This window comes from Nannospalax galili, unplaced genomic scaffold (assembly GCF_000622305.1).
Source record: "Nannospalax galili isolate Female #2095 unplaced genomic scaffold, S.galili_v1.0 scaffold146, whole genome shotgun sequence".
NCBI lineage: Eukaryota > Metazoa > Chordata > Mammalia > Rodentia > Spalacidae > Nannospalax > Nannospalax galili.
Window position 1 is genome coordinate 9,924,173 of NW_008357929.1, and position 9,237 is coordinate 9,933,409.

Genomic DNA, 9,237 nt, shown 5'->3' on the forward strand with positions numbered 1-9,237 from the left:
TCTCTAGCCTTAAAATGTAAGCTCTTCAAAATCAAGGTGCTAGTCCAGGAAGAAGAGATAGAAGAGGGCTCTGTACACTTAAAAGACTCTGTTGAAGAATTCAGAGTTACAAACAACTTTAAAGGGGAAAAAATGCATGGGGGTGGCTGGAGAGATGGCTCAGTGGTTAAGATGGCTCACTGGTTGCTCTTGCAGGAGACCGGGTTCAAATCCTAGCACTCACATTGCAGCTAACAACTGTCCGTAACTCCGGTCCTAGGGGATCTAACAGCCTCTTCTGACTTCCGTGGGCATTGCACGACATGGGTGCACTTACCTACATGCAGACAATACACACATACACATAAAATAAAAATAAAATATTTTAAAAAATCCCTTCAGCCACTCTATGGCATTTTTTGTTTTTGTTTTAGTTTTTGTTTTTTTGAGACAGCGTCTCCCTGTAGCCCCAGCCAGTTGTCTTGGAACTCTCTCTGTAGACCAGGCTGGCCTTGATCTCACAGAGATTTGCCTGCCTCTGTCTTTCAAGTGTGGGATTAAAGGAGTGCACCACCACGCCCGGCCATTCTATGTCTTTAAAAATTTTTTTGATGTGTATGAGTGTTTTGTATGTATTGATGTACGGGGGACCATGTGTGTGCAATGCCCTCAGAGGCCAGAAGCTACCTGGACCTGAAACTACAGAAGGTTGTTACTGCTCTGGGTGCTGGAAACTGAACCTGGGTCCTCTGCAAGAGCAGCCAGTGCTCTTAACTGCTGAGCCAGCTTTCCAGTCCCTATTCTTTGCCTTTTGACTTAAGAATTTAGTCCATTTATATTGGTGGGTAAGGATTCATTTTGTTGTTTTCTGTTTTTTATTTCTGTTTTGCTTTTTTCCTTTCTTGCTGTCTTCTTTTGTGGCATTTTGTTTGTTTTTGAGACTTGGTCTTGCGATATAGCCTTTTCTGGCCTGGGAATCTCAGTCCTTCTGTTTCAGCCTCCAGAATGCTGGGACTTGGCTTGTATAGCCAAGTTTCCATGCTAGCTTTCCTTTGTGGTTTGATGGCTTTCTCTTTCCTTTCTGTGTATTTAATGTAGGTTTCTCCTTTGTGGTTAATATGAGGCATAAAGCCCCATGTTAATTGAAATAATTATATTTAATTATTTCATATACTTCATCATTTTTTGAATGCTTTTTAAAAAATTAATGTGCATGAGTATATTGCCTGTAAGTGCACCTGTGTCATGCAATGCCCAGAGAGGTCAGAAGAGGGCGTTGAATCCCCTGGAGCTGGAGTTTCAGGTGGTTGTGCACCACCATGTGGGTGCTGGGAAGTGAGCCTGGGTCCTCTGCAAGAGCAGTTAGTGCTCTTACCTGCTGAGCCATCTCTCCAGCCCTCTGAATGCTGCTTTAATAAACTGCACTTTTATATAAAATTTATCATAAGCAAGCCAATGTCCTAAGGGAATCTCATTGATAAAAACAGTACTAGATTTTAGGTTTTTTTTTTTTTTTTTTTTAAAGCAAATACAGTTGTATTTGCATACCATACTCATTTTAAATGGAAACTACAATCATGATTTGCCTTCTCCAAATATACATTCTTTCAGGTAGTCCAGTTGACAGCCTTTGTTGGCATTGTCATAAGCTCCATTCAAAATAGATTTTAGGTTTTTATCAGTGTACTAATTTTTGACCTTAGAAATTTTAATAACTTAGAATTGAAGTCAACTTAGTTATACCCACACCATCTTTTTTTTTTGTTTTTGTTTTTGTTTTGAGACAGGGTCTCCTAGCTGCAGGTGGTCTGGAATTCCCTATGTAGACCAGGCTGGCCTAGATCTCACAGAGATTTGCCTGCCTTTGCCTCCTGAGTACTAAAATTAAAGGCATGTGCCACCATGCCTGGCTCTCTTTTTTTGTTTTAATGTTCATCACATTTTTATGATATATTTTAACCTTCTAGAGTTTTCTTTCTTCATCTTTATTTGAGACAGTGACTCATGTATCACAGACTGGCCTTGAACTCATTATGATGACCTTGAACTTCTGATCCTCCTGCCTCTACCTTCCCAGTGCTGGGATTACAGGTGTCGTCACAACACCCTGTTTAGGTGGTTCTGGGGACTGAACCAGGACTTCATGCATGCAAAGCAAGGATTCTACCAACTGAGCCTCATCCCCTAGCCTTTGTCTTTATCTTCAAACAAGAGTTGAAAGTGATTTCTATACCACCATGACAGTATTATTTTGAATTTGACAGTTTACTTACCTTTACCAATGAGTCTTGTACTTTCATGTTACTAATTATCATTCCTTCAGTTTAAAGAACTCTCTTTAGCATTTTCTGTAAGGCAAGTCTAGCAGTTAACTCCCTCAGTGTTTATTGTCTGTGGGTCTTCATGTTGCCTCATTTCTGAAGTGCAGAGTGGGTAAAGTATTCTTGGTTAGCGACTCAGTTTTAGCACCTGGAAACCTCATCTCATTCCCTCCTGGCCTGTAACATTCTTCTGGGAAATTTGCGCATGGTTTAATGAGGTTCCCCTGTGCTAATGTCCTTGATTAACATCTTTTTTTCTTGTTGGTTTCAAAATTCATTGCCTTTGATTTTTGTCAATTTGAGTGTTACGAGTCCTCTTTAGCACCCAAGAACGTTTGAGTGTTATGTACCTGGGTGTCTGTATTGCTCCCAAAAGTTTAGAAAGTTTTCGGTCTCTCTTTCCTCAAATAAGCTCTCTTTCTCTTGATAGCATTTGTAATCTTCTAAGTTTTCTCATTCTTTTTTCTTTTCCCTTCTCTGACTAGATTATTTCAAATGATTTATCCTCAAATTAACAGATTCTTCTGATCGATCAAGTCTGACCCTAAAGCTCCATGAAAACACTTAAAGAAAAAACTTTAAAAAGATCCATTCATTGGATCTTCAGTTCTAGAATTTTAAAGATTTTATTTTTAAATTATTTATTTATTTTTATTTTATGTGTATGAGTGTTATGCCTGCATGTAAGTGCACCCATGTCGTGCAGTGCCTGCGAAGAATAGAAGAGGCTATTGTCTTGACGTTATTTTTTAAATTGTGTATATTTGTGTGTGTGTGTGGATATGCACATGTGAGTGCAAGTACCTGAAGAGGCCAGAGAGGGTGTCGAATCCCTTGGAGCTGGAGTTACAGACAGTTGTAAACTACCATGAGGGTGTGGGAGCTGGGTGTTGGACTTGGGTCCTTTGGAAGAATAGGAAGTGTTTTTTTGTTTTGTTTTGTTTTTGTTTTTGTTTTTTATCTTTTAGAGACAGGATCTCCCTGTAGCCCCAGCTGGTCTGGTATTTACTATGTAGACCAGCCTGGCCTGGATCTCATAGAGATCTCCCTGCCTCTGCCTCCCGAGTGCTGGGATTAAAGGCATGCACCACCATAACCAGCCCTGGAAGTGCCCTTAACTTGCTGAGCAATATCTCCAGCCCCAGCTCCAGGTTTAAAAACTAACTTTATTTGTTGAACATTTCTTTTCCTGGTGTTCTGGGCTGTCTGTGTCCTCTTCTAGCTCGCTGAGTTTCCTTGAAACAGTGATTTAGAATTCTTAGCATGATAGTTCTCTATTTCTTTAGGAGTCAGTTTTGTTACTGGAAAAGTATTGTTATTTTGATGATTTATTATGTTTTATAATTTTTAAAAATATTTTATTTATTATTTTTATTTTATGTGTATGAGTGTATTGCCTGCATGTAGGTAAGTGCACCCATGTCATGCAATGCCCTGGGAGGACAGAAGAGGCCATTAGATCCTCTGGAACTGGAGTTATGGACAGTTTTTAGCTGCTATGTGGGTGCTGGGATTCAAACCTGGGCTCCTGCAAGAGCAACCAGTGTTCTTAACTGCTGAGCCATGTCTCCAGCCCCATTTAAAATGTTAAAAATTGCATTTATTTATTATATGCACACATATACCATGACATGCATGTGGAGGTCAGAGGACAAGTTGTGGGAGTTTGTTTTCTCTGTCTACCATGTGGGTCCCAAGGATTGAACTCAGGTCACTGGACTTAGTGACATGTGCCTTTACCTGTTGAACCATCTTGCTGGCTTGTTTGGTTGCTTTTTTCCATGTTTCTTGAAGTCTTGCTTTCCTGCTTTTGTATTTGAAAAAGCAGTCACTTCTTCCAGTTTGTGTGTGTGTGTGTGTGTGTGTGTGTGTGTGTGCATGTGAACGCTCACACCTGTGGTGCTGGGGATTGTCCCAGGATCTTTTACTTGGTAGGCAAATGCTCTACCACTGAGCTATATCTCCAGCCCTCTTTCTAGCCATGACTGACTGGCATTGGGAGGAGGTGCCTTCAACAGTCATTCAGGATAGAGATCTGAAGCTCTCTCAGAACTTGACTGTGGATTTACCTGCTCTGCCCCACCTTTTTTGTCCTGTGTGGAGTGGGTTCTTAAGACTGCATGCCTTCTCTTGACTCTGCAAAGCCAGGCCATGTAAGCCTCTTATTCCTTTTCCATAGAATTTGTGCCCTGAAATGCTCAAGTTCCTGTGTCTTATTCCAGCCATGCAGAATCAAGAATCCTTGTAAGTCAGCTGCAAAGCCTTATCCTTGCCACCAGGGGGCACATGAGGGTGCTGAGCCACAGGGATGGAGGGATAAAATACATGGCACTGGGAATCCAATCTGCAGAGGAGGCATCCAGACAGCTCCCTGGAAGCCCTCCTGAAGGAGTCCATGAAACAGAATTTGTTGAGTTCTATTCCCTGATTTCTGGGGGCTGCTGCCTTTCTTCCTTGTTTCCAGGCCCTCCCAGTCACTTGGCCGTAGATCCTCTCTGTATTCTGGATGGGATGAAAAAGAAGTGGGACTCTTGATCAGTGTCCAGCACCGCTGGACAGCTGGACACTTGACTCACTGTACTCTCTCCTGTGGAAGGAGCCATGTGCTGAAGAGGTCTCTTCCTGCCTAAGCCCTGTCATTTCCAGAAAGGGGCAATGCAGTATGGTGAAATTGTTCTTTTTTACTGTCTCCAATGTGTTTATTTTCAGATTAAAAAAAAATCATGCACCATAAATGCATAGTTTATTTAAATATAATAAAGTGTAAGTCTAGAAATATTTTCAGATTTTTTTTCCCTGCGATGGTGTCCTGGAATTTTGCTGGACTCCCATAAAGGAGCTCCAGCTCATGCATGGTTGTCAAACCCAGTGCACTGAGGGAGAAGAGCCAACAGAAAACTTTATCCCACCATCGCTTTCTCTGCCTCCTCTTTTCTGTCATTATTTGCTCTCTCCTGCTGGAGAACAGGATACCTCCTCAACTGCCCTCTGCAACGACAGCACCCAACATGTCCTGAACATAATAGAAAATGCCTAATAAATACATTTGACTAAATAAAGCAGATACACAAAAAGAGAAAGTTTTACTCTATAAAGTTCGATGGTTTAGCCCAGTGGAAGAGCAATTACCTAGCAGGTCCAAACACTGGATTCGATCCCGGACACTGCAAACAAGGAAACAAAACAACAGTAACAACGGAAAAGCAAATTTTAAATGGGAAATGCATAGGAAGGGGAGGACGTGATGTCATACGAGTGAAGTCCAGCGCTTCAAGGGCCCACACTCACAGGAAACCTCGGAGCCGAGCAGGTCATGGATGGAGCCCGTGTTCTGCAGGACATGAGGGCATCTAAGTAATGACGGAGCAAAGGCACTGTGGACTTGTAGATAACAGGGGCTGAGAGGCGCCAAGCCGGGCTGTTGGAGCTAGGTCTTCAGGGCTGTACGGGAGCTCAAGAATTGGAAAGAATGCAGAAAGAAATCCCGAATGTTTAGAGTACAAGCGGACTGTGCGGCTGACCAGGAGAGGTGATCTGAGAGCAGTTTAGGGACCCACGCCAGGCCCTCGGGACCTACATATTTCTTTGCTACTTATCCACTTCCCCCGATTTCACCTGACCTATATCACAAAAGGTAGGCGAAAATCGGGCTCGTTATATTTGTCCGCCTGTTTGCGTTTCTGAAATGTCACTTGAGGTCTGTGTGACACAAGGTGGCCCCAAGGGTTCTAGATTGACTGCCTGACTAGAGCGTCAAAGCTAGTGGAGTGCGCCCTCTTGGTGTTGGTCTATAGTGCTTTCTGTTCTCAGAGGCTGGAGCTACCTGGCTAGAGAATGTCTGAATGAGTATATTCACCTCTTAAAGCTACAGAGGGAGACGCTGAGGACACTGAGAAGGGATTCTAGTCCATTCCTCACCCTATGATTTTATGTATTCTGATCAGGAAATTTCTGATGTTGAAGGTTTCACTTGTACTGTGCAGTTTGGAAGAAAGTCTTGGTGGTGGCTGGGACCTTTGGAAAGCGTTCTTGTGGAGGCCTAGAAGCCCAAGACTGTACTTTGTTACCTTGAACCTCAGGTCACAGAGGGAAACTTCTCACAGGGAAAACTCATTCCTGGCAAATCAAAGATTTGACTTTAAAATATGAAATTATAGGGCACTGCGGAGGTGGCCTGGTCAGTAAAGTGCTTGCCAGGCCAGCATGAGGATACAAGTTTGAGCCCCAGAACCCAAGTGAAAAGCTGGATGTGTAATTACTGAGGAGGCAGAGACAGGAGGATCCCTGGGATTTGCTGGCCAGCCAACCTAGCCTATTTGGTGAAATCCAGGTACCAGTGAGAGATCCTGTCTCAAAAAAAGGGCGTGGCCCCTGAGGAACAATACCCCAGTCTGACCTCAGGTCTTCACACCTATGTGCACCCTTGCACATGCACCTCACACACCTGCACCTGCACTCCCACTCATACTCCCACATCCGTGCATACACAGACATGAATGAAGTTATAAAAGCCCTAGAAGAAAACATTAATAATTCTCTTTTAAAATAATCATGAGCTGGGTATAGTGGCGCATAGCTTTAATCCCAGAACTCCAGAGACAGAGAGAGGGATCGCTGCGAGATGGAGGTCAGCCTGGTCTACACAGTGAGTTCCACGCCAGCCGGGACTACAAGTAGACTCTGTTCCAAAAATCAAACAAGAAACAAATAAAATCAGGAGAAAGGAAGGACTTCTAAGTTTGCTACAGAATAAGAAAACATAAACGACAGATCTCATGCCACTTTTCAAAAGCGCTTTAATGACAAGCAAAACCACATATGTGGGGTCGGAAGATTGATAACTGAATGGGGAAATGAAAGAGTTCATGTTCCTAATTTGAAGGTACCACTTACAAAACAATAAGAAATAAAACAAGCATGCCAGGAAACTAAAAACAAAACAAAGCATAAGTATTTTATAGAAAATTGGGTAGAAGGTATAAACAGGAAATTCATACACAAAATACAAATTATTGGCCAAGATATGAAATTATTGTATGCTACCACTAAGAAAAAGAAATGTATATAAGCAGTTTATTATGGTGAGAACTTAAAGTGATGCTGCCTTTCTGTGGAGCAGTGTGGCACTCTACAACTGTATCAGTTTACAGTAGCTGCTGTAACAAAGTACCACAAACTGGGCTTAGTATAAAATCAAGGTATCATCAGGCTCTGTGAGACTCAGGACTCTTCCCTGCCTCTTCCCAGCTTTTGGGTATGGCTGGCAGTCTTTTGCATTCCTTAGCTTGTAGTCTCTGCCTCTGTCATCACAAGGGTGTCTTCTTATTGTCTTCCTGTGGTTGTCTGTGTCTGTGTTCAAATTTCTGCTTCATAAAAGGACACCTAATGACTTCATCCTAACTCAGGTCAGCAAAGGCCTTGTTTCCAAATAAGGTCACAGCTATAGATATTAGGGTTAGGACTTCAACATACTGTTTTTCAACCCCAGAGTTAGAAATTTACTCTAAGGACATACCTGATCAAATGGCAGAGGTTCAGGAATATAGTGCTCATAATGTGAAAAATTGTAAATAACTTAGTGTACTGGTTAAATGTTATACTACAACACTATTAAGTCAATAATAATAAAAATCAATTCTATATTCATTCCCACAGAAAATGACTACATCACATTTAAAAAAATATTTTATTTATTATTTTTATGTGTATGTGTGTACTGCCTGCATGTAAGTAAGTGCACCCGTGTCGTGCAATGCCTGCGGAGGACAGAAGAGGCTGTTGGATCTGCCGGAACTGGAGTTACGGACAATTGTTAGGTGCTTTGTGGGTGCTGGGATTTGAACCTGGGTCTTCTGTAAGAACAGCCAGTGTTCTTAGCCGCTGAGCTATCTCTCCAGCCCCTATATCACATTTTTTTAAGACAAGTTCCTGACTGGCCTGGAACTCACTGTGTATACCAGGTTGGTCTTGAACTCACAGAGATCCATTTGCCTTTGCCTCCTGAGTGCTGGGATTAAAGATTTGTACCACCACACCCAGCCTTACAGCATACTCTTAAACAATGTAACGATTTTATAAACGCATCAGGGAAGTTGTGCATCAGTATGTGAGTAGTTATGGCTGAGTTGGTGGGGGTTTTAAAGGCTTAAGTTGTCTTCTTTTTGTTGTTTCAAAGTGTTTGGGTCCATTTATAAATTAGAATTTAGAAACAAGAACGTTTTTCTAAAGAGCTGCGAGAGGGGCTGGAGAGATGGCTCAGGGATTAGGAGCATTCGCTACTCACTTGCAAAGGAATGGGCTTTGGTTCCCAGGACCCACATGGTAGCTAACAACCGTCTGTAAATCCAGTTCCAGGGATTCAAGGTCCTTTGCTGGCCTCTTCAAGGCATCGTGTGCGTGTGGTGTAGTCACATACACGCTGCCAAAACACTCATATACGCAAAATAAAAATAAATTTAAAAAAGTAAAGAACTGTGAGAAAGGTATGGAAGGCTGCAGAGCTCAGGTGGAAGTGGGAGTTGTCCTTAAACCACCTGTGATTGCTTTGTCTGTGCCCATCAATAGCCAAGTGGGCGTTCAATCCATCTCAGTCCCCTCCCAGCCCCCATGTCCCTGAGATGATGTTTTTTTTCCAGCTCAGATGTAAGAAGGTACATGTGTAGGTAAATTGGGGTGTGTATGTAGGCAGAGGCTCCATGAGAGGGCAGGGGCAGTGCTATGTGCTGCATGTGAAGGGTCCATGCCCGCTTCCCCCTATCTTGGAGGTGCAGGTTCCCATGAGAAGGCATGGGCACCACCAGGCCCTTCCTTACATTCTTCTCCAGAAAGGTCTTTAATCCCCAGAACTCCTGAATATGTTTCTTCAGATGGCTGAAGGGACTTTTCAGATAGGATTAAGGATTTGGAAGTGTGAAGGAGGAGTAATACTCTGGATTAC